Genomic DNA, 25143 nt, shown 5'->3' with positions numbered 1-25143 from the left:
TCTCTACATAGAATCTTTATACTACATTGGCCCTCATTTACTATTCTAAACCCGACCTCTTTTGTCGGGTTTTTTTGTCGCATCTTTGTCTGCGCCTTGTCGCAGACATCGTGCGCCAGTCTGCGACACGATGTGACATTTTTTCCCGACGGACCAGATGTGGATTCTCCCAAACCCGAAAAAGGGGCGTTACCCGACATTTCTGAGCTTTCCCACGTATTTATTAAGGTTTCCAACCCGAATTTGTTGTATTGTTGTGGATTTTTTCCCGACAGCTCAGAGGAGTTGGAAACCAAAACCTACAAAACCCACGTGCGACAAACAGGATGCGACATAATAATAAATACCAGGGGGAAAAAGCAGTCGGGTAAGAAAGCAACATAGACTTACAACCCGATTTTCTTAGTAAATGAGGGCCATTTTGTACCTGTTTTTTGTTTTTCCCGGCTTTTTAAAGTCTACAGGGAAAAAAAGGCTAAAAAAACCAAAAAAACTCACCATACTTATGGCATATTTATTTATAAAAAAAAATTAAGAAAATGTCAATAACATAGACCATTCAATATTTTGCTATAGACTTAAAAGCATTATTTGTCCTAACATTTAAAAAAAAAAAATATGCCTAAAAATGTCAGAAAAAAAAAAGATTTACTAAGGCTGTTGTGTCAATATTTTGTCAAATGCACCAAAATTGCACTTGACAATTTAGACACATTTTTTACAGACTCTTTGCCTAAACTGGCAAGGAACAGGAACTGAAAGGGGCATGACCTTATCTGCAATGCCACAAATGCATCAAAATTTGGGTCCACTCAGTTGGTCAAAAGTAATTTGAAAAAGTTGGTCTCAAATTACAGCAGAGGTGCATACTTAGTTGGACAGTCCTTAAAGGAAATCTGTCACCAGTGTCACTTGCACAGTTCTGACAGGTAGTGCAGGTGACACTGATGACAACGGTACTTACCTGGTACCTCCCTCCCTCTATAGCAGTCTGTTATTTACTCTGTTTCACGTTCATTGGTCTTGAGTTTCTGTTATATGTATTTTAACCCCTAATCATATGAATAGCGCCCTGGAACCAAGGATAGGAGAAGGAGCCCAATTCTTCTAGTGGACTATAGCTGGAATTACATAAGCACTACGCAAAATCCATTGTAAAAAGCTGTCTGCCAAATGGAATGGCATGAAACGTAAAGGAAATATTCCAATAATTTACTGTAAAGTGGACATAGAACGTGACCTTGTATGAGTCTCTAATACATCTCAAGTGCAGCCTTGTGGTGAATCGCACATAGTGCGCACAACTCATAGTCTTGTCTTTGTTACATTACAGTAAAATCACATTCAGAGATAAAACTGTATAAAATAAGCCCCAATGGAACACATGCAGTTGATCTAATTTCAGTGTCGAATTATGGCTCTATTTACATCACAATTTAGATTTGTTCTAAAGAAATCTGGTTAAAGATGGAAATCTGGTTAAAAATCATCCAGCGATGATTGTAGTGCGACGCTGCATTCACACAAGGAAAGAAATCCAGTCTAAAAAAAAACTATATGCCAACAGGTTCGCTTTTACTTTATTGCATCTTAAATAAAAAGTAGCTTTGCAAATAATGTAGCTCAAAAATCTCTGACCGTTTCACGCAAACAACTCCCACGCAAAGCTATGTATCTCCATAGCTATAGACACCCAACTAACTCTGATCCTGAAGTCATGTATAATTCCCTTCCATCTGTTCCTTTTTTACTACCTAAGAAGAAGTTAAAGGGGTAATCCGCCCCCTCCTTTGGTTAGAGGATAAGATGTCTGATCCCCAGTAGCTGGACCCCAGCGATCTTGGCTACGGCACTACAGACATCCGGTGTATGGAGCAAACTTCGCTCCGTGCCAGATGACTGGCGATGTGGGGTGGAGGCTTGTGACATCCATGCTGTACCTGACGTTTGTTTAGAGCCCTGCACGTGACGTCACGTCTATGGGAGGGGGCCTGATGGCCATGACGTCCCCTCCCATAGACTTGCGTTGAAGGGGCATGCCCGTCACGTCACGAGCCTCAGGCACTGAACCCGGCGCTCTAAAGGAACGCCGGGTGCAGCATTGAGATCAGATCATTGGGACCCCCAAGATCAGACATCTTATCCACTATCCTTTGTATAAGGAATAAGATGTCTAGGGGCGGAGTAACCCTTTAAGTATAAACACCTCACTTGTGACTATAGGTCAAATCACTTTAGTCTCATAGCAATATTTCTGTATATAATGCACTTTAAATAATAATAAATAAAAAAAGGATCAAAACTGCATATGATGTGAATCGACCTCAACCTATGAGTCTAATGAGTTCACCTGGCGGAACTCCAACACCAGCAGCTTGATTAGATGACCAGGTGCAGTGATCAAACACCACACACTCTCTCTCTCTGCAAAGTCAGAGGATTTATTCGAAATGTAGGCGGCAATACAGATCCACTCAGTGATGGATTTGCATCCGATATGGCGCTTAAAGAGGTACTCCAAAGGATAGGGGATAAGATGTCAGATGGCCGGGGTCCCGCTGCTGGGGACCCCCTGGATCTACCATGCAGCACCCGCCTTTAGAGGCTTCCGGAACCGCTGGAGGTCCTCAGGCTGAGTCCATTTCGACCAAGAGGACGGAGCATAGTGACATCACCACTCCGCCCCCGTGTGTGACGTCACGCTCCGCCCCCTCAGTGCAAGTCTATTAGAGGGGCGTATCAGCTGTCATAGGCTTGCATTGAGGGGGCGGAGCGTGATGTCACATGGGGGCGGAGCCGTGAACTCACTATGCTCCATCCCCCCCAGCGGCGGGACCCCTGCGACCCCTTTGGATAGGGGATAAGATGTCTTAGCGCTGGAGTACCCCTTTAACTTATTCCTGCCATATCAACTAAAAACAGGTAAGCACAAGGCATAAACAAGAACATCTACTTTATTCTCTGAGAATAATCTATACTTCCCTACATAACCCCAAAACTGGAGTGCTTCTTTAAGGTTAGAGTGCATGCAGAGTTTGTGTGTAGTCTGTAGTTACGGAGACACACAGATCTGCATAGGAAGTGTATGCCAGTGTTTCCCAACCAGGGTGCCTCCAGCTGTTGCAAAATTACAACTCCCAGCATGCCCGGACAGCCAACGGCTGTCTGGGCATGCTGGGAGTTGTAGTTTTGCAGCAGCTGGAGGCACCCTGGTTGGGAAACACTGCTGTATGCACTAAACCAGACAAAAAAATTTAATCAAGACTTTAAGCAGATGTTTTCTTTTTATTCTAGATGCACCGGAGCAATAAAAAAATGGTTCTAAAAATATAAATATCCTTTAATATCTGTATAACAATTCCTTAGTCTGAATTTCTCTACCGGTCATTTTTTGTGGTGACAGTGCACAGGACATGGCTACTTTGTCTTCTCATCATTTACGCACTTGAAAAGAGTAATGCTGATAGAGAGCCGAGCGGGGACAGTAAGTGATGCGTGAAACAGCCAACTCCATTTAACATACATAAAATAGGTTACACCGGATCTCACCTTGAAGATGACCTTTCAGCTAATGAAAACATATGCATGTCTGTAAATTACGCACACCCTCGCCCTAGCGCACCACGCTCAATACTCACCTGCTGAGAATTTCAATCAAGGCGACTTAGCTACGGGCTTAACGCTTCTAGGCTCAAGAGCAAGTAGATTTATCTAAATTAAAATGGTAAGTATGAGCCTTTTGTAGTCATTTATAATGTGTAGGGCAATTAAAGGGTTAATTGTGAATGAGCTCAATAGCTGGAATTCTATGGACAGATTCAGTTTTGTGTCTATTCTTCCACTAGGAGTGATCAATAGTAATATAAAGAATAGTATATAGGAATGCCTATTGTGGGGGATTAGAGATGTGACATACAGTATTTAGCCAACAGCAAGAAAACGACTTTAAAACAGGGTCAACAGAATGCCCCCTTATAAACAGTGCCAAAAGAGTGTCCCACCATAAATGACACTGCTTCCAGAGTGCCTCCATAAATAGTGCCAGTACATTATGCCTATAAGAAGTTTACCTCTATAAACAGTGACACCAGTGAACTCCTATAAACAGTGCCACCAGTGAACTCCTATAAACAGTGCCACCAGTGAACTCCTATAAACAGTGCCACCAGTAAACTCCTATAAACAGTGCCACCAGTGAACTCCTATAAACAGTGCCACCAGTAAACTCCTATAAACAGTGCCACCAGTGAACTCCTATAAACAGTGCCACCAGTAAACTCCTATAAACAGTGACACCAGTGAACTCCTATAAACAGTGCCACCAGTAAACTCCTATAAACAGTGCCACCAGTGAACTCCTATAAACAGTGCCACCAGTAAACTCCTATAAACAGTGCCACCAGTGAACACCTATAAACAGTGTCACCAGTAAACTCCAATAAACAGTGCCACCAGTGAACTCCTATAAACAGTGCCACCAGTGAACTCCTATAAACAGTGCTACCAGTAAACTCCAATAAACAGTGCCACCAGTGAACTCCTACAAACAGTGCCACCAGTGAACTCCAATAAACAGTGCCACCAGTGAACTCCTATAAAACAGTGCCACCAGTGAACTCCTATAAACAGTGCCACCAGTGCAACCCCAATAATCAGTGCCATTAGTTTACCTCCGATAAATACTGCCATTAGTCCACCTCCTAAAAACAGTGCCATCAGTGCACACCCAATTAATCAATCAATTGTCCCCTCTTAAAACAGTGTCATCAGTCCACCCCTCTTTAAACAGTGCCATTAGTCCAACTCCTATAAACAGTGCCATCAGTGTACCCCTATAAAGAGTGCCATCAGTCCAATTCCTATAAATAGTGCCATCAGTGCACCCCTATAAACAGTGCAATCAGTGCACCCCTATAAAAAGTGCCATCAGTTCACCCCTATAAACAGTTCCATCAGTGCACTCCTATAAAGTGCCATCATTGCACCCCTATAAAAAGTGCCATCAGTGCACCCCTATAAACAGTGTCATCCTTGCTCCCCTATAAAAAGTGCCATCAGTTCAACCCTATAAGCAGTGCCATCAGTGCACCCCTATAAACAGTGCCATCAGTGCACCCCTATAAACAGTGCCATCAGTGCACAAATATAAACAGTACCATCATTGCACCCCTATAAACAATGCCACCATTGCAACCCTATAAACAGTGCCATCATTGCACCCCTATAAACAATGCCACCATTGCAACCCTATAAACAGTGCCATCATTGCACCCCTATAAACAGTGCCATCAGTGCACCCCTATAAAAAGTGCCATCATTGCACCCCTATAAACAGTGCCATCATTGCACCCCTATAAACAGTGCCACTATTGCACCCCTATAAACAGTGCCATCATTGCACCCCTATAAACAGTGCCATCATTGCACCCCTATAAACAGTGCCATCATTGCACCCCTATAAACAGTGCCATCATTGCACCCCTATAAACAGTGCCATCAGTGCACCCCTATAAACAGTGCCATCATTGCACCCCTATAAACAGTGCCATCAGTGCCCCCCTATAAACAGTGCCATCGTTGCACCCCTATAAACAGTGCCATCATTGCACCCCTATAAACAGTGCCATCATTGGACCCCTATAAACAGTGCCACTATTGCACCCCTATAAACAGTGCCATCATTGCACCCCTATAAACAGCGCCATCATTGCACCCCTATAAACAGTGCCATCATTGCACCCCTATAAACAGTGCCATCATCACACTTTCTATAAACAGTGCCATAAATGCACCCCTTATAAACATTGGTATCCGTGTACAGTGATTATTATTATTGTGCCATTATTGTTTTTATTTATTGTTTCCTTCAGGGGGACCACAAGAGGGAACAGGTCGGTGACCTCAATATTCTGTGTTACATTTTAGGTCATCTAATATTTCGAACTTGTGAGATTCCTGAACAAGCAACAAACAAGCATTTTGAGCAGGATTATGTTCTGAGCAACAAAATCCTGAAAAAAGTGCTTGAAAATCAGGAATGAGCTGTTCTCATGGTTGTGGAGAATAGAGCAAGGTTACTTGAGAACGAACAATGCAAATAATACTCCAAAAGAACATACACAGGCTTTCAATGGTCTGATCCTAACTAGATTAACAATTAAGTGGTTGGCATTGTATTCCATTCTAATGAAGTCTCTATTGTCACGGAGCTTCCATAGACTTCTAGGGTTTATGTAAGGTTTTTTTTATTTTTCCACACTCCAACAAATTGACAGATTATGTTCAGGCCGCCAGTAAAATGAAGGGCTTTACCTGCTTCCTCCTGGCGTTAACATTTTCGGAGTTTGTTATATCCAAGTATAACACTTCTAGTTTTGCAATAACTGCTCCGTGTATTGTTTGGACCATCCCAATACTAACAGGAGAAGGTACGAGATAGATAGAATCCAAATGCTGGAACTGAATGGAAGAACAGACGTACTGACACCCCATGAAAGTACAATCCACTACGGCACAAATTATTTGATACATTTGCGCATTAATATTAGACCCAAGGGTTGAAAAACACATTATGCTCGAAATCCCATTAAACGTTTAATAAAGTGTATACAAAAATCAATAGAAACTCAATTCTTGACACACAGTAAAACTTTCTTTTGGCCTTTCGCTCTTCATATTCCCTCTAGAAAACTTGCTGGAAAATCGTGTAGTGAGAACAGCATAGCTCAGGAATGTGGTGGGCGTACATAGGAAATATGTATGTGGATATATTTTCTGCTACTGACATGGTTGCTTCTTACTGTTTGGTTAAGCTTGTCATAACAACACCTTCCGCAGAGGAGACGTCCCCATTTCTTGGGAAACAGAAGGCTCATCTGATCCTGCATGTAGTGGAGTGACTGAGTGCTTGTGCTACCGCTAACCTCCGTGACGTGTTGTGGGACTCTCTAGATCTTAAATACATTTCAACAACTTTGGAATGTTTATAGTAATGCGTCATTGCATTTTCCATTGTTGCAAATAGGAAAAAGGAATTTTTCTTGCAGTGCTGGACCAGGTTGGGTTTTAAAAAGACCAGGTTTTTTTGAAAGGTATAATCGGGTAGCACCTTGTCCTAATGAAGGGCCCACTCTGGGCCAGAAACGCGTTGATGTGCTTGTAATAAATGCCACCCGATTATACCTTTCAAAAAACCAGGTCTTTTTAAAACCCAACCTGGACCAGCACTACAAGAAAAATGCCTTTTTCCTATTTGCAACTTATACTACCGATGACTCCAGGGAGTGTTCGGAGGGATTGCGAGATGCAGGACCCAAAGACCCACTCTACATGCCAATAAAGGTGTTGTGCTCTGAGCTTAACATTACATGGTGAGTGAGATTTCACACCTTTTTTTCCCATACGATTGTTTGACTGTACTTCACTAGGGGCACGTTCCCTTCTTTTTCTCTTTATATCTTACATATTGCATTTTCCATAGGATCTTAGGACTGGAAGAACAGAGTTGGACAATGTCTTGAGGAAGGATGCGGTATTTGATACATCTGTGAGACATAGAGAATAACAAGCGGTCATCATGGTGCTGTACAGCACGGGAGAGTCTGGAACTGTATTGTGTTGCAATCTACCAATTCCATTGTATTAGGGTTTTGCAAACTCCATAATATTAGGATGTGGTATATTTTATTTAGTAGTGTGAAGAAATATATTCTGGATCCAGCAATTCCATAAAACATCAATTTTATTTGTAATCCAAAGCATAAAAAATCTTGTAAGATAGCACTCACGACACACCACCTAGCCAGTGATACACTGCAACATGGACGTGTTTCGAGCGCATGCGCTCGAAACCCGTCAATGATGCAGCGTGTCAATGGCTAGGTGGTGTGTCGTGAGTGCTATCTTACAAGATTTTTTATGCTTTGTATGACAAAAAAAATTGATGTTTTATGGAATTGCTGGATCCGGAACATATTTCTTCACACTACTACGTATCAGGCTGGGCCAAGCTGAGGATCCGCGCAAGACCATTGTGAGGTGAGCTGAAGACTCTGTTGGTATATTTTACTGCCCTGTCATTTGGAAAGCTCATGTGGAAAACTTTCGACTGTTTCGAGTTGGATCTGTATTCAAAGTAGTTCTCCTACAGAAACAAAAACAACTTATATAGCCACATAGAGGTAGTTCCCCTTCTTGACGAGATTCTGTCTTTGCATATAATCTATAGCCCCACGTGGGTCTGTTTTCTTAGTCCTGATCCCACTGGATTTCTGATGATTACCGTATGCTCCTGCAAGGTGTGTTCCACTCCTGCCCGCTCCCTCAAACATTTTGTCACAGCTTTTAGAAATAGTACCACCTGTTTCATCACCCCCTTGTGCCATTTCATCACCCCCTTGTGCCATTTTATCACCCCTTTGTAGCATTGTAGAGGTTTGTGGGACTGCACAGGATTTTGCTGGACCCGCAGTATGTTCTTTGACCGCCTATTCCCGCCCGCAACAACCTCATTATTGCCCACGTCTGCAAGTTTTTTATTGGGTCCTGCGGGTCCCGCAGGATACCAATCTCAAAGCAGGGCTCTAATATAATCCTTACATTCTTTTGTCTCTTCAAGGAGACAGCCTAGCTCTTTAATCCCATGTTAAAAGCCACTCACCTGCACAGCCAACAACCTGCTCTGTACTGATGAGGGGCAAAAGACAGATGGGTATCTTTCCCTTCTGGGACAGATTGTGGCTTGGCATTTAATCCCCAATCACGTTTAAGATTTGATTCTAGAAGCTACCTCCAGTAGGTGGCAATGTAGGGTAAGTTATTTTCTTTCGGGAGGAGAGCTACTTTGCATACTTTTTCCCATGGAGCATTGCACGGCTGGTAAGACTCCACACACCAGTGTGGGGGTCTCCTTAAGCAGTCACACTACCCCATTAGTCATAAAATGGAATCTGGAAAACCTCATGTGTACAAATATTGCAAATGGGCCACAATTTTGGTGCTGAAACTAGTGCGCATGACTTTGCACCACATTTATTATGACTTTTTTTTACACCTCTTCGCCAAGTTCAACAAGGGAAGCCTCTGTAAAGGGGTGTGGTCTGTAGAAATCCAAAAATGTGCCAAAATTTTTGTGCATGATTCTGGTTTAAGATGCACAAACTAACAATGGGATTAACAAGTCAGAGTACAGATTTACCAGATTTATCAGTCACTTTGATAAATCTGGCATATTTGAAGTCTGTCTGTCTAAGTCTACACTGTGAACAGAATGAGACAGTTTTAGTAAATCTGGGCCATAGTGTTGGGATTTTCGAAATGTCTCATGATAGGAGCAGGCATACTCCACTGTGTTAAATCGTATATTCAACTGTATATGAAAAAGTAGAGGTGTCGGGAGTACACAGTGTCCACAATACCGCCAGTCATTTATAGATCCTGACTGTGGAGACAGCCCGGACAGCAGCCAGATCTACCATAATACAGTCAGACTATGAGTGCTTGTATCCAAAAAAGCATAGATTGCATTTAATAAAACGAGCAAAGAAATGGGAGGGCATTTACTGCTACTGGCATCTTCTGTACCTTTGTCACATTGGACAGACTTGCAGGGGGACATTCACAGACGTGACGGAGCGCTCAGAGGCCATAAGAAGTGCGTTCTTACGCACGAAAAGACTGTTGCCTCTAGTGCCCCTAGTGGCACTGTGAATGCCTCCCCGCAAGTCTGTCCAATGTAATGAAGCTACAGAAGATGCCAGTAGTGGTAAGTGCTCTCCCATTCATTCACTTATTTACTTGTTTATAGAAGAATAGTTTCACCATAATCTGCAAAGATTTTCTAAAAAAAAAAAACAGAACCACCAACAACAACCTAAAATGCAAATACGCCGCATGAGACTACTAGTACTACACTTCCCTGCTGATCTACCCTATCCTGGCACAGATGTGGTATGCATATTCCCTGGCACAGATTTGTGCACCTGCTTAAATAAACTCTTACATAAAGCCCTGCTATAAAACGTATTAACATCGACTTTTTATTTCTAAATGTGCTTAAAGACATCCAGTGCAACATTTAGGGCCTGCGCTGGCAGGTTTTCTCTCTTTTCATCCTTGAGACGTTAGTGCCAACACAACTGGGAAAGTCATCACTTGCTGGATTTTGACATGACCTGACACTGAACTGAACATGAGAACCAGAAGTTTAAGAAATAAGTATAGCCCCCAGCTGTAACCGAGCATCTGGGCATTGGACTGGTATGTGGAGGATTGCTCCAAGGAGAACTTCTTGTACTTTCCGTAAATCTAGAAATGAGGAAACTATCTATAGGAGAGTTAGGTGCTGTTCACTACTCTATATAACAAAAGGACACATGCATACAGTATGTGCACACCTACACTAGATGCAACCAGGCCGCAGAATACCCAAAGGAATACTGCTGGATCCTGGACTAGGCACAGGGGCAAATAATGACTCTGATGCCAAGAGTCAGATAGGTGTAACAGTTTATACAGCTTGGCTAGGCCAAAGAGGTGACCAGTGACTTCAGAGACCTTAACCCCTTAAAGACTGAGCCCTTTTTCACCTTAAGGACTCGGCCATTTTTTGCAATTCTGACCACTGCCACTTTAAACATTAATAACTCTGGGATGCTTTTAGTTATCATTCTGATTCCGAGATTGTTTTTTCGTGACATATTCTACTTTAACGTAGTGGTAAAAATTTTTGGTAACTTGCATCCTTTCTTGGTGAAAAATCCCAAAATTTGATGAAAAATTTGAAAATTTTGCATTTTTCTAACTTTGAAGCTCTCTGCTTGTAAGGAAAATGGATATTCAAAATAATTTTTTTTTTTATTCACATATACAATATGTCTACTTTATATTTGCATCATTAAATTGATGAGTTTTTACTTTTGGAAGACACCAGAGGGCTTCAAAATTCCGCAGCAATTTTCCAATTTTTCACAAAATTTTGAAACTCGCTTTTTTTCAGGGACCAGTTCAGGTTTGAAGTGGATTTGAAGGGTCTTCATATTAGAAATACCCCATAAATGACCCCATTATAAAAACTGCACCCCCGAAAGTATTCAAAATGACATTCAGTAAGCGTTTTAACCCTTTACGGGTTTCACAGGAATAGCAGCAAAGTGAAGGAGAAAATACACAATCTTAATTTTTTACACTCGCTTGTTCTTGTAGACCCAATTTTTGAATTTTTGCAAGGGGTAAAAAGGAGAAAATTTTTACTTGTATTTGAAACCCAATTTCTCTCGAGTAAGCACATACCTCATATGTCCATGTTAATTGTTCAGCGGGCGCAGTAGAGGGCTCAGAAGGGAAGGAGCGTCAAATGGTTTTTGGGGGGCATGTCACCTTTAGGAAGCCCCTATGGTGCCAGAACTGCAAAAAACCCCACATGGCATACCATTTTGGAAACTAGACCCCTCGGGGAACGTAACAAGGGGTAATGTGAACCTTAATACCCCACAGATGATTCACGACTTTTGCATATGTAAAAAAAAAAAAAAATTTTTTTACCTAAAATGCTTGGTTTCCCTAAAGTTTTACATTTTTAAAAAGGGTAATAGCAGAAAATACACCCCAAAATTTGAAGCCCAATTTCTCCCGATTCAGAAAACACCCCATATGGGGGTGAAAAGTGCTCTACTGGCGCACTACAGGTCTCATGCCGCATTTAGGAATCCCCTATGGTGCCAGGACAGCAAAAAAAAACCACATGGCATACCATTTTGGAAACTAGACCCCTCGGGGAATGTAACAAGGGGTAAAGTGAACCTTAATACCCTACAGGTATTTCACGACTTTTGCATATGTAAAAAAAAATAAAAAAATTTACCTAAAATGCTTGGTTTCCCAAAAAATTTACATTTATACAAAGGGTTAAAGCAGAAAATACCCCCCAAAATTTGAAGCCCAATTTCTCCCGATTCAGAAAACACCCCATATGGGGGTGAAAAGTGCTCTGTTGGCGCACTACAGGTCTCAGAAGAGAAGGAGTCACATTTGGCTTTTTGAAAGCAAATTTTGCTCTGGGGGCATGCCGCATTTAGGATGCCCCTATGGTGCCAGGACCGCAAAAAATACCCACATGGCATACCATTTTGGAAACTAGAGCCCTCGGGGAATGTAACAAGGGGTTAAGTGAACCTTAATACCCCACAGGCGTTTCACGACTATTGCATATGTAAAAAAAAATTAAAAAATGTTTACCTAAAATGCTTCTTTTCCCAAAAACTTTACATTTTTAAAAAGGGTAAAAGCAGAAAATACCCCCCAAAATTTGAAGCCCTCTTTCTCCCGAGTACGGCAATACCCCACATGTGACCCTTAACTGTTGCCTTGAAATACGACAGGGCTCCAAAGTGAGAGCGCCATGCGCATTTGAGGGCTAAATTAGGGATTGCATAGGGGTGGACATAGGGGTATTCTACGCCAGTGATTCCCAAACAGGGGGCCTCCAGCTGTTGCAAAACTCCCAGCATGCCTGGACAGTCAACGGCTGTCCGACAATACTGGGAGTTGTTGTTTTGCAACAGCTGGAGGCTCCGTTTTGGAAACCATGGCGTACCAGACGTTTTTCATTTTTATTGGGGAGGGGAGGGGGGCTGTATAGGGGTATGTGTATATGTAGTGTTTTTTACTTTTTATTTTATTTTGTGGTAGTGTAGTGTAGTGTTTTTAGGGTACAGTCGCACGGGCGGGGGGTTCACAGTAGTTTCTCGCTGGCAGTTTGAGCTGTTGCAGAAAATTTGCTGCAGCTCAAACTTGCAGCCCGATACCTACTGTAATCCTCCGCCCATGTGAGTGTACCCTGTACATTCACATTGGGGGGGACATCCAGCTGTTGCATAACTACAACTCCCAGCATGCGCTGACAGACTGTACATGCTGAGAGTTTTAGTTTTGCAACAGCTGTAGGCACACTGGTTATGTATCACGGAGTTTGTGACCTTACTCAGTGTTTCAAAACCAGTGTGCCTCCAGCTGTTGCAAAACTACAACTCCCAGCATGTACGGTGCATGGTGTAAGGTGACTGCTGGGAGTTGTAGTTTGCAACAGCTGGAGGCACACCGGTCGTGAAACACTGAGTTAGGTAAAAAAAAAAAACTCGAAGTTTCACAACCAGTGTGCCTTCAGCTGTTGCAAAACTACAACTCTCAGCAGTCACCGACAGCCAACGGGCATGCTGGGAGTTGTAGTTATGCAACCAGCAGATGCACCACTACAACTCCCAGCATGCACTTTAGCTGTTTGTGCAAGCTGGGAGTTGTAGTTATACAACAGCTGAAGGTACACTTTTCCATAGAAATAATGTGCCTCCAGCTGTTGCAAAACCATAAGTCCCAGCATGCCCATAAGGGAATGCTGGGAGTTGTGGTGGTCTGCCTCCTGCTGTTGCATAACTACAGCTCCCAACATGCCCTTTTTGCATGCTGGGAGCTGTTGCTAAGCAACAGCAGGAGGCTGTAACTCACCTCCTGCTGCTGCTCCATCGCAGACTGTCCCTCGCCGCTGCCGTCGCTCCTGGGGCCCCGATCCCAACATGGACGCCGGGGATCGGGGTCCCCAGCACCCGGGGTCGTCTTCCCGCACCCGCTCACGCCCTCCGGAAGAGGGGCGGAGCCGGTGCGGGAGTGACGCCCGCAGCAGGTGCCCTGATTGGTCGGCCGGTAATCCGGCCGACGAATCAGGGCGATCGTGAGGTGGCACCAGTGCCACCTCACCCCTGCAGGCTCTGGCTGTTCGGGGCCGTCAGAGACGGCCCCGAACAGCCAGTAATTCCGGGTCACCGGGTCACTGGAGACCCGATTGACCCGGAATTGCCGCAGATCGCTGGACTGAATTGTCCAGCGATCTGCGGCGATCGCCGACATGGGGGGGCATAATGACCCCCCTGGGCGATATGCCGGGATGCCTGCTGAACGATTTCAGCAGGCATCCGGCTCCGGTCCCCAACCGGCTAGCGGTGGGGGCCGGAATTCCCACGGGCGTATGGATACGCCCTGCGTCCTTAAGGACTCGGGATGCAGGGCGTATCCATACGCCCTGCGTCCTTAAGAGGTTAAGGCTTGCTGGGACTTATAGTGGACTTGGACAATTTTGATGCAGGCCACGCTGACTTGAGACAGGATCACTTGGACTGACTTGACTATGACAGACTATGACTGAGTTCACCCCTTCTGTAGCTTACCAGGCTTTGACTTGACCCGTGGGGCAATGGACTTGAGAATCTGTGGCTGCTTGACAGACTTTAGGCCTCCTCTGGACTCCAGACACACACCTAGGACTTGGCCTCACTGTTCCTCAGCAAAGACTAAGAGAGAGCAGAGGCTTATATGGGGGAGACGTTGAGGGGTCCCATTGGTCACCCTTAGGTCACATGGTCACTAATACCTCACTTGGTTACAATCACATGACAAAACAGGTTAATCACATGTCAACTGTTCTTAAAGCTATAACACATTTTATATACATCACACAGCATAACATAGAAGCACAGGAACAAGGGGAACAGGTGTAAGGGGTCCCAGGGGTCACTGTATGCAGGCTGCCTGACAGGGCAGTAAGGGTACAGGGGTGCAACTCCTGTACTGGGCCACCACACATGTAAGATTTCAGTGCCCAATCTTTTTGTTCTTTGATAAGATAAGCTGCCACCATAGGATCCTGCCAACTGCTTTCTACTGTTTTCATGCTTAGCCGAGCTGAGTATGCATATGTATAGAACAATAGGGAGAGAGAACCATGGGTAAAATGAACATCTGGCCAACAGCTATATGATGGGTATGGCCAGCCTTTTCATTTCTATTATAAAAAGTTATCCCTTATGGACAAGATTGGGGATAACAAGTTGATCGGTGGTGGTCAGACCACTGGGACACCTACCATTAGTAAAAATGGGGAGAAAACTGTCCTTGGAATGAATGGAGCAGCCCACACCATGCATATCCTTAACTCCATTCATTCTCTAAGGGGCCTCTAAGCATTGGCAAGCTTAGTGCTTGGCAATGTTCGAAAGCCCCACAAATAATAAATGGAGCGCTAGCTGCACATGCACAGTGGATTCTGTTGATTCCAGGGGACATTTGACCTATCTTTTCGTGATCGGTGATGGTCCCTGCACTTATACCCTTATGAATCAGCTTGTAATCCTCTATCCCAGTGGTCTCCAACCTGCAGACGTCCAGATGTTGCAAAACTACAACTCCCAGCATGCCCGGACAGCCAACGGCTGTCCGGGCATGCTGGGAGTTGTAGTTTTGCAACATCTGGAGGTCCGCAGGTGGAAGACCACTGCTCTATCCTGTGGATAGGGAGTAGCTTTGTGAGATAGGAATGTAGCTTTAAAGGGGTATTCCAGGCAAAACCTTTTTTTATTCATATCAACTGGCTCCGGAAAGTTAAACAGATTTGTAAATTACTTTTATTAAAAAATCTTAACCCTTCCAATAGTTATTAGCTTCTGAAGTTTTCTGTCTAACTGCTCAATGGTGATGTCACGTTCCGGGAGCTGTGCATGATGGGAGAATAACCCCATAGGAGCTGGACAGCTCCCGGGACGTGAGTCATCAGAGAGCAGTTAGACAGAAAACAACAACTAAACTTCAGAAGCTAATAACTATTGGAAGGATTACGATTTTTTAATAGAAGTAATTTACAAATCTGTTTAACTTTTTGGCACCAGTTGATTTAAATAAAAATGTTTTCCATTGGAGTACCCCTTTACGTTCTTATAGCATTTCTCTATAAACAGAGAGAAATCTACAAATCTATAAAAATAATCTGTTTTTATGAAGTCTTCAGGATTAGTATAAATGGTGCTGAGCTGCAGCAGCGGCTCCACCCTCTCCCTCTCGCCCTGCATGGTTGATGTACAGGGCTCGGCTTCCAGCCCTTTAAGTCAATCAATCAGTCAAAGTAGGGTGGTATAAGGGAGGGAGGAGGCGTAGCTAAAGCTCAGCCCCACCAGTTTTATTCTTTAGCTGCTAACAAAAAAGCAGTTTTATAATGTGTAAAGTGCAATGTCTTTAAGCATAGAGACACTGACTGCAGTCTATTATAAGTATGGGGTTAGCAGACTATTATTGTCTCTTATTGTCCAGGATTAAATATAATTCCTTTTTTTCTTTTTCTTTCCGAAACAGCACCATTAGTTGTGTCTGAAATTACAGCCAGACACCATTCAAGTAAACAGGGTCAAACTGCAACACCAGACACCATCTAAATCTTTTATATAGCCCAGAATAAAGCTTTCTGTATTGCGTTCATCTGGTTTCCTCTAATCACAATAATAGAAAAAAAAAATAATAATAGAGTTCAACAGGTTCATAAATTCTAATGTCTTAATTCTTGCCCTTCAGTAGTACTGGGCATTACCCACGCTTCTTGTTGGTAACAATGGGCATTATCAATGTTCCCTGATGGCATCTGTTTTTGTGCCTTTCACCGTATGGTTAATGTGACCCCCCCAGCCCATTTTTAGGAAGTCTATAAGAATGCTTGTTTGTGACATTCCAAGTCTTTTGTGTCGACCCTAAGTCCTACACAGCGGACAAGCCTCCCACCGTTTTTGTATAAACACAGGCCGAACAGACGCCTTTTGTGTGATGCATTTGCATGATAAAGCTTTGTGCCAGGTCAAATTCTTCACAGAATAAAAAAAAAAGAATGGAAGCCACGCACAGGCTTGGGCCGCAAAGTGCTTTCTAGTGCCTTAGTGGCTATGGGGTTTCATCAAGCCACCCCCTTCGTGCCAACGTAGCTGCCAGGTTTTGTCAGGCTGAATACATTTCAACAAGGCTCTTAATTCTCCCAGGGTGAGTGCATGTTCAGTTCAGTGGATCACGCATTTAACATCAAGAGGAGAGAACAGAATGCTACATTACTATTCAGCAGCAGAAAATGTGGGCTATTCTATTTGAGGTACATCCAAATTGTGACTATTTAGCGGCTCCAAAATTACAAAACTCAATATACCCTAAAAACTGCAAAAAAAAAGAGACCCACAGGCTGCAGGTTTGACACCATCTTTAACGTGCTAAGGTGGACTATAAAACTTAAAGGGGAACTCCACCCCTAGACATCTTTTCCCCTATTCAAAGGATAGGGGATAAGATGTCTGATGGCGGGGGTCCCGCTGCTGGATCTTCGCTGCAGCACCCCATTACTGCACAGAGCAATCTCGCTCTGTGCGTAATGACGAGCGATACAGGGGCTGGAGCATCGAGATGTCACGGCTCCGCCCCTGGCGACGTCACGGCCTGCCCCTTAATACAAGTCTATGGGAGGGGGCGTGGCAGCCGTCACGATCCCTCCCATAGACTTGCATTAAGGGGGGCAAGTTTGTTATGTGCAGTAATGACAGCGGGATGCTGCAGCCAAGATCCCGGGGGTCCCCAGCAGCGAGACCCCCGCGATCAGACATCTTATCCCCTATCCTTTGCATAAGATGTCTAGGGGTGGAGTACGCCTTTAAAGGGGTATTCCATTATTACAAAATCTATTTTAATAAAAGTATGACCCCACTTACTAATATAATGTTATCACAAATTGTACTGGCTTCAGCATGCTTCTGCATGAGTCACTCCTAACAGGAAGTTGTGAAGTCCTTTCATTGTCAGTGTGATGTTGTCTCAGCAGCTCCCTGACTCTTCCCTCTCTTTCAAGACAATGCATCATCCTCTGCTGTCTTAGGAGGAGTAGCTGGATCTAGTCTAACCCCACCCCCTGAGTGATGTCATCACCTCTTACCTGCCCCTACAGCCTACATCCCCATTTCCCTGTCACATATACATATATATTTTTATTAGGACATTTAGGGAAGAATAAGGCATGTTTAAAGCATGCTGCCTTGTGCTGAGCAATGCCACAGGCAGAAGAACTGACAGGGAATGAATAGCAGGTGCTGCAACCTCAATGATTGTGCAATAGTCTGCTTCGAAATTAAATGTTCTGCAACAGCTCTTAAGAGATCCATAACCATGTGCTAAATATTTTTATAATATATCTTTATAGGGAAGAGGAGGGCAGTATATTAACAATGGAAACAAAAACAACACACACATAGGGGGAGATTTATCAAAACCTGAACAGAGCAAAAGTTGGCCAGTTGCCCATAGCAACCAATCAGATTGCTTCTTTTATTTGTCAGAGGCCTTTTCATAAATGAAATAAGTGATCTGATTGGTTGCTATGGACAACTGGCCAACTTTTGCTCTGTACAGGTTTTGATAAATCTCTCCCATTATTCTTGATATTTAGTCTTTTACTTTCATTATCAATGACAGTAACATCTGCCGCATAAATGCTGGTTCCAGTCTCCACTGATAAACTTGGCATGTCGATTCTTTTGTCGAAATCAGCTCAGAAATGCATTGCCGTCTTTTTCGGGTGGACATTACGCAAATTTTCTGCCACGTGAACGAGGCCTTAGGGGGCTTTGTAAAGTATACATTTACATAAGGCCATTTTTTATGCTACAAATAGAGAAAATTAACTACTTGTTTGAGAATATGGAACCTAGAAGCGTCTTGTTACACCGCGTTTCGGTCAACGCCGCTTAGAATTTATATTACAGTCAATTGAAGCAAATACACAAAGTCATCCGATGCTGAGTGATCAACAACCTCGGCTGGTTGAGAGCTGTAGATAAGTGTTCCGTGCTCCACCACCGTCTCTGGAATCCAATAGTTCAATCATTTGGTTCAATGCAGTATCTCGAAACCATTCCTCAAGTGTTTGACTCTAAAAGCCCAATTGACTTTATAATACATGCGATTGATCGAATGTATCACATAACACTTTATCGCACTCAAGAATTCACAGGGGAAGAAATCCATACAGATCCTTGACGAGAAAAGTGTCTATACATGCGGAAACTAAATGGTATGGAATATAGGCACAAGCTGCCTAGAAATATTAAAGGGGTACTCTGGTGGAAAAGAAGTGTTTTCATATCAACTGGTGCCAGAAAGTTAAACAGATTTGTAGATTACTTCTACATAAAAATATTAATCCTTCCGTACTTATTGGCTGCTGTATACGACAGAAGAAGTTGTGTAGTTCTTGCCAGTTTGACCACAGTGCTCTCTGCTAACACCTCTGTCCGTATCAGGAACTGTCCAGAGTAGGAGCAAATCCCCATAGCAAACCTCTCCTACTCTGGACAGTTCCTGACACAGACAGAAGTGTCAGCAGAGAGCCCTGTGGTCAGACAAGAAAGAACTTCACAACTTTCTCTGTAGCATACAGCAGCTGAAAAGTACTGGAAGGATTAAGATTTTAAAATAGAAGTCATTTACAAATCTGTTTAACTTTCTGGCACCAGTTGATTTGAAAACATTTGTTTTCCACCAGAGAGTACCCCTTTAAATGGTCAATGAACCTAAAATATATGATAACCTTCAACCATGGAGGCAACAAGATACAATACAATAGATCAGTGTTTTCCAACCATGGTGCCTCTGATTGGGCCATGGGCTCCATGGGCTATGTCTGGTATTGCAACTCAAACCCATTAATTTGAATGGAAGTTGTGCTGCAATACCAGAGACAACCCAAATAAAAAACTGGTCTACTTTTGTAAAAAAATAAATAAATAATAATAATAATAAAAAAAAATAATAGAGCAAAAAATGTTTATTTTTTTATTTTTATTTTTTACTATAGGTTTCCTAATGCTGTAGGCATTCTATTCTATGTAAAGTGTTAATATAAATGTTAATATTAATTCTTATCTGAAATCACATGCCATTTAAGCACTGCCCCTGAGGAACTTTTTTACTTAATTTTATCTATTTATTTTTATATAATAAAAACATACATATGTCCCGTCTTCATTCTGTCCTGTTCTTGGGACAGTCCCTGTAAACATGAGACTTTCAGGAAGTATAGTATTATACAACCCATATACGTATAGTATTATACAACCCATATAACAGTCTTGAAACCATGCTGTAAATCCACCCAAAGTATCGTTTTTAGGAGTGAGTTTTATTGGAATTTTTTTAAGGGATTGTCCAGTCAAAATAAAAAATAAAAAAACACTTTTATTCAAACATCCTATGTCTTGGACTTTTTCTTTTGCTATATTATGTAAAGTGTTACTATAAAGGAGAATGGTTTTTTGATATATGTTTCAAGATGATAGCAATGATTCATGTTTCATTATCTAAAATACACTGCTCAGAGTGGACAGTGTGTAATGCATAAATTGTCCTGTGGGGGCACTGCAGGGAAAGTAAATACTTACTCCCAAGTTTCCTTACAGATCTCAAATGATCACTGGGGGTCAAAGCAGAGGGTTACTTTATGATTACAGTATGATATATTATACAATATGATATATAAAAAATGTTATACTATAATAAAATCAAAAATATCCACACATTTAAAAAGTATCAGAGCAGTACTCCCTGGTTTGAATCCAAACACTGTAGATATCTCCACTGAGACTAATATTGCTATCTATCGCTGAGTGTGCCTGCAGCTAACACTCCGCTTCCTCCGGAGACTGCTCTGATTTGCTTAAAAACACCCTACTCAGCCCCCCCCCCGACATGTTTCGCTACTATGTAGCTTTGTCAAGAGGTATGGGGCGAAACATGTCGAGGGGGGGGGGGGCTGAGTAGGGTGTTTTTAAGCAAATCAGAGCAGTCTCCGGAGGAAGCGGAGTGTGAGCTGCAGGCACACTCAGCGATAGATAGCAATATTAGTCTCAGTGGAGATATCTACAGTGTTTGGATTCAAACCAGGGAGTACTGCTCTGATACTTTTTAAATGTGTGGATATTTTTGATTTAATTAACAATAAAGGTTAAATATTTTAGTGGGTATATGGGAAATTAGGGTACTATTGGATTGCCCCAAGGGGTGATCTATTGGAAAAAGTGATTGGATTAACCCTCCATATACTGGTCTTGACCAGTGCATTGATACTATAATAAAAGACACATCCCCATAATTCCATAACAATGTCATAGTCAAAAACAAACATAAATCTTCTCATTACCTTCTATATCTGTCCAAGAAGAGAACCTAACGATATCCAGGATGGAGAGTTCCCCTATATGTCCTTATTGCTGTGATTCCAATGTATTAATGTGCAGATCTTCTGGTCTCTAAGAAGAAGGAGATAAGAAAGGAATATAAGTATCTATACCCTGACAGCAAGGCATACTGGGGGGGATTGTAAAATAATGCGCATTTCACATATATCAGAATCTGACAGGATGATGGAAGCCGAGATAAAATGGAAACAACAGTAAAAAATCTTTCTTCAATAATTTCTCAGTTATAGAAGTAGCATGCAAAGAGTCCAGCTCCCCTCCGTGTCACTGCGCGTCCGGACCGGTGTGGAACACAGTGAGGTATATGGAAAAGCAAAGATGGATGTCCAGCGCAGCTCCCATAAAACGTAGCTTTTATTGTATATAAATCGACAGGTACATAGATAGTGTAGAGACGCGTTTCAGAAGGTCCCCTGTTGGACCAAAACGAATTACCTGTTGATTTATATACAATAAAAGCTACGTTTTATGGGATCTGCGCTGGACATCCATCTTTGCTTTTCCATTTCTCAGTTATATTACATCCCACCAGTGTTACTATGCTCTCTACAAGTACTGAAAACCTACCTTCAAAGGTAAAAACAGCGCCACTTTTGTCCTCAGTTTGTGTGTGGTATTGCAGCTCAGTTCTATTGAAATGAAGAGAGCCTAAGTGAAGTATCATACACAATCCGAGGGAAGACTTGGTGCTAATATTTAAAAAAATAAAAAAAATAAAAAATCCCTTATTTTATTATTGAACTGGCACCCACATTGATCAGTGGATTAAAGGGACTAAGATGCAGATAGCTGCAATACCAGGTACTGCCACTAAAAAGTGGATGGCTTGTTATACAATAAAGAGGCTGCAGTACTTGATAAAGTGTCATGGGTCCTTTAGCCAAGTGAGTGCCAAGAGTCACACCACCACCGATCTGAAATGGATGCCTATCCTAAAGACAGGCTATCAATATTAACGTTTAAAACTGCTTGTTACACAATAAAACATAAAATGTATGGTGTCAGCACATGACTAAGAAGCCTTGATTGCTATTGACACATCTGGTATAATTCAATAACCACCTTGTGGGCTCTCAGTTGGTGGCAATGTTGGTGTCACCCAGTTTTCTTAAAAACCAAGATAACTAATAAAAAAAAAAAAATGTTAAGCAATTCTTAATAGGGGAAAAACCAACCCAACTGTTCTATTTGGGAATATTACAGAAACCCCCTTTTGTGCCAAAATTCGAGAGCTCTTGTACGGTTTAAATGTGTATGGTCCAATGTATTTTATGGTCATGATCTTCCCCACTTGCTTCTCAGAAGGGTTGCTCATTAGGGCCACTTGGCGGCAATGCTCTTTATTTCTACCCCCTGCTTTAACAATTGAGCTCTATTACCATAAAGGGGTTGTCCAAACTTGGAAAACATGACCACTGTCTTACTAAAACAGCGCAACACCTGGCGGTAGGTAGCTTTAGGTGTTGTGGCTTTGTCCCAGTCCCTTTAATGGAACTAAACTGAATTAAGACGAATGTAGCCATGTTTTTCTAACCAAGGACACCCCCTTTACAGGGATTATTGCATATTCACAGGGCCACTAGGACCCCCACCGATCCTAGATAAGGAGAAAAACTGTTGCTGAGCTGGTAATGTTTGAAAGCTCCATGGGGAAAGAAGGGAATCCGCTGCAGCCCCATTAATTTGGGGGACAATTTCTCCATTCTTGGGATTGCTGGGGGTCTCTGCATGCAAATCCCTACCAATCAGCTAATTATAAGGATAACCTTGCATGTTGGGTAAACCCCGGTAGCTGTATATCATGCAACCGTTTCATTCATAATACATTAATAATCAGACATTTTTTAATAGACTCTGATAGGGTCGGCCTGGTGGATGAGCGGCCGCAGTGTTTATTGCACTTTAACAAGAGATTAGTGTCACAGGCGCCGAGCGGCATTTTATTTTTAGTGTACCGCACTTGGACACTTGTTTATAGTCTGTCTGCAACTAATATTATTTAGTATTTAGAGATAAAAGACAAAGGAGCTTTAGCACAGCCAAAACAAATAATCCCGAGCACGTCCCTCCTTATCGCGGCTGTGTAGGAAGCACAGTATTCCCACTGGTTTACTGATGTTCTGCTAGTTTATTATAGCTCAATCCATCCAAAATATAAGAAAAATAATCATGGTATCCAAACTATCCATACGACAGACTATCACTGCAATGTGCTCATACAGAATTATCTAAATTAAAGGAGTTATCCAGGAAAAAACTTTTTTTTATATATCAACTGGCTCTATAAAGTTAAACAGATTTGTAAATTACTTCTATTAAAAAAATCTTAATCCTTTCAGTACTTATGAACTTCTGAAGTTAAGGCTGTTCTTTTCTGTCTAAGTGCTCTCTGATGACACGTGTCTCGGGAAACGCCCAGTTTAGAAGCAAATCCCTGTAGCAAACCTCATCTAAACTGGGCGTTTCCCGAGACATAAGAGAGCACTTAGACAGAAAAGAACAACCTTAACTTCAGAAGCTCATAAGTACTGAAAGGATTAAGATTTTTCAATAGAAGTAATTTACAAATCTGTTTAACTTTCTAGAGCCAGTTGATATATAAAAAAAAAGTTTTTTTCCTGGAATACCCCTTTAAAGGGGTTCTCCAGGATTTTTTTTGCTAATGCCTATCCTTCAGATATCAATATCCAACTTTAACAATAGCCCACTTCACAGCATGCAAGTTCTGTGCTTCATCATTTCCTACATACACTAGATACTGACCCTACCTGGTATTGCATTCACTTCATAGGGACAGCTACAATACCAGGTACAGCTCCTACTTAGTGTTCGGCAGTGTGCCCCTTTAATAAGATGTTTAGTGGAGGTGTTGAAATTGAGACCCCCTCCCCCCCAGATGAGGTAGAACAGATTTGTCTCTTGGCGAACCTCAAGATAGTATAATAAAAGATGTAAAAGGGATGTAACAATGTTACATTGGTAAAAATAATAATGACATTTTTTTTTTTTTTTTTAAGTAGTAATATATTATTATCATTATTATTATTATTATTATTGTAGTTTACTTATATTATCATTTAGTATGACTGGGTCTAGGCATTGGGGAAGGCCACTGACAACCTCTTACCTGTTTAATACATGGTTATCATGTTCTACAATATCACTAAAGACATCAAATTCCGTTTTTTGAGCCCTGAAAATACACAGCCAGACATTTGGGCTGTAAAACGGAACATTATGTCCTGCTCAGTGTTAAATTTTGTATTTAGTGTGTAAATAATAAAAGACCGCGCTCATTTTGCAGCCGGCAGCGTTCCATGCTCTTTTCAATAAACCCCTTTTCATTGCAATGAATTTTATCATCCGTCATGAACGAACGGGGAAGACAGCAGCAGGAGCAGCACACCCATCCTCCCCTTTGTGCTCCACATAGAATGGAGACTCAAATAATGAATTTAAATTTGACAATTTTCCGGGATCAGAAGGTACGGCCGAGCAAAACGCGCGGAAGAAAAGGAACAGAGGTTACAGAGGTAAATGAATACACAAGGAAGCCCAATAGATTGTCCTAATAGCATGGAGCAAAACATGACTTACGGATGCAACAATATGGTCTTTTGTACTATATATCTATGTCTTCCAGGAATAGCTACAAGCGTACATGGCGCACGACAGACCTCAATCTCTATGCTAAGTAAGTTAAAGCTGTACACATGTTTATTCTACTTAGTGCCTGGAAATGCAAGCACGTGGTAGGCTGCCTTCGCTTGGGCATGGAAGTCTGGAAGAAAACATTCTCAAGAACCCACTTGACTGCCAATATCAATTTGGCAAAGCAGTAATTTCCGATAAATACAGTTAATGAGATGTATGCGGCGGAGTGTACATTAGCCACAGAAAGCCTTCAATTATAATCTATGGTGAACCAAAAGCTTATGATTTCTACAGAAACATTGGGGCAAAGAGTGCACTAGCCCGTCATTACATGGCGGAGATCCTGTGCTCCTGGCGCCCGATGTTGTTGTGAACGTGGAGGTTTATATAAAACAAA

At 42.2% G+C, this 25143-nt stretch overlaps 1 protein-coding gene across 5 annotated transcripts in view; it reads right to left on the bottom strand.

The window, feature by feature from the left end:
* The window catches only part of KLHL29 (kelch like family member 29), a 917635-nt gene that overhangs the window by 737649 nt on the left and 154843 nt on the right, over positions 1-25143 (bottom strand). For all 5 annotated transcript variants that reach the window (XM_056564303.1, XM_056564304.1, XM_056564322.1 and 2 more), the window contains one exon: positions 21035-21143. The gene's annotated coding sequence lies outside the window, so the exon portion shown is untranslated. The remainder of the gene's footprint in view (positions 1-21034; positions 21144-25143) is intronic.

Source organism: Hyla sarda, chromosome 3 (assembly GCF_029499605.1).
Source record: "Hyla sarda isolate aHylSar1 chromosome 3, aHylSar1.hap1, whole genome shotgun sequence".
NCBI lineage: Eukaryota > Metazoa > Chordata > Amphibia > Anura > Hylidae > Hyla > Hyla sarda.
This window is presented reverse-complemented; position numbering and strand designations above follow the sequence as displayed.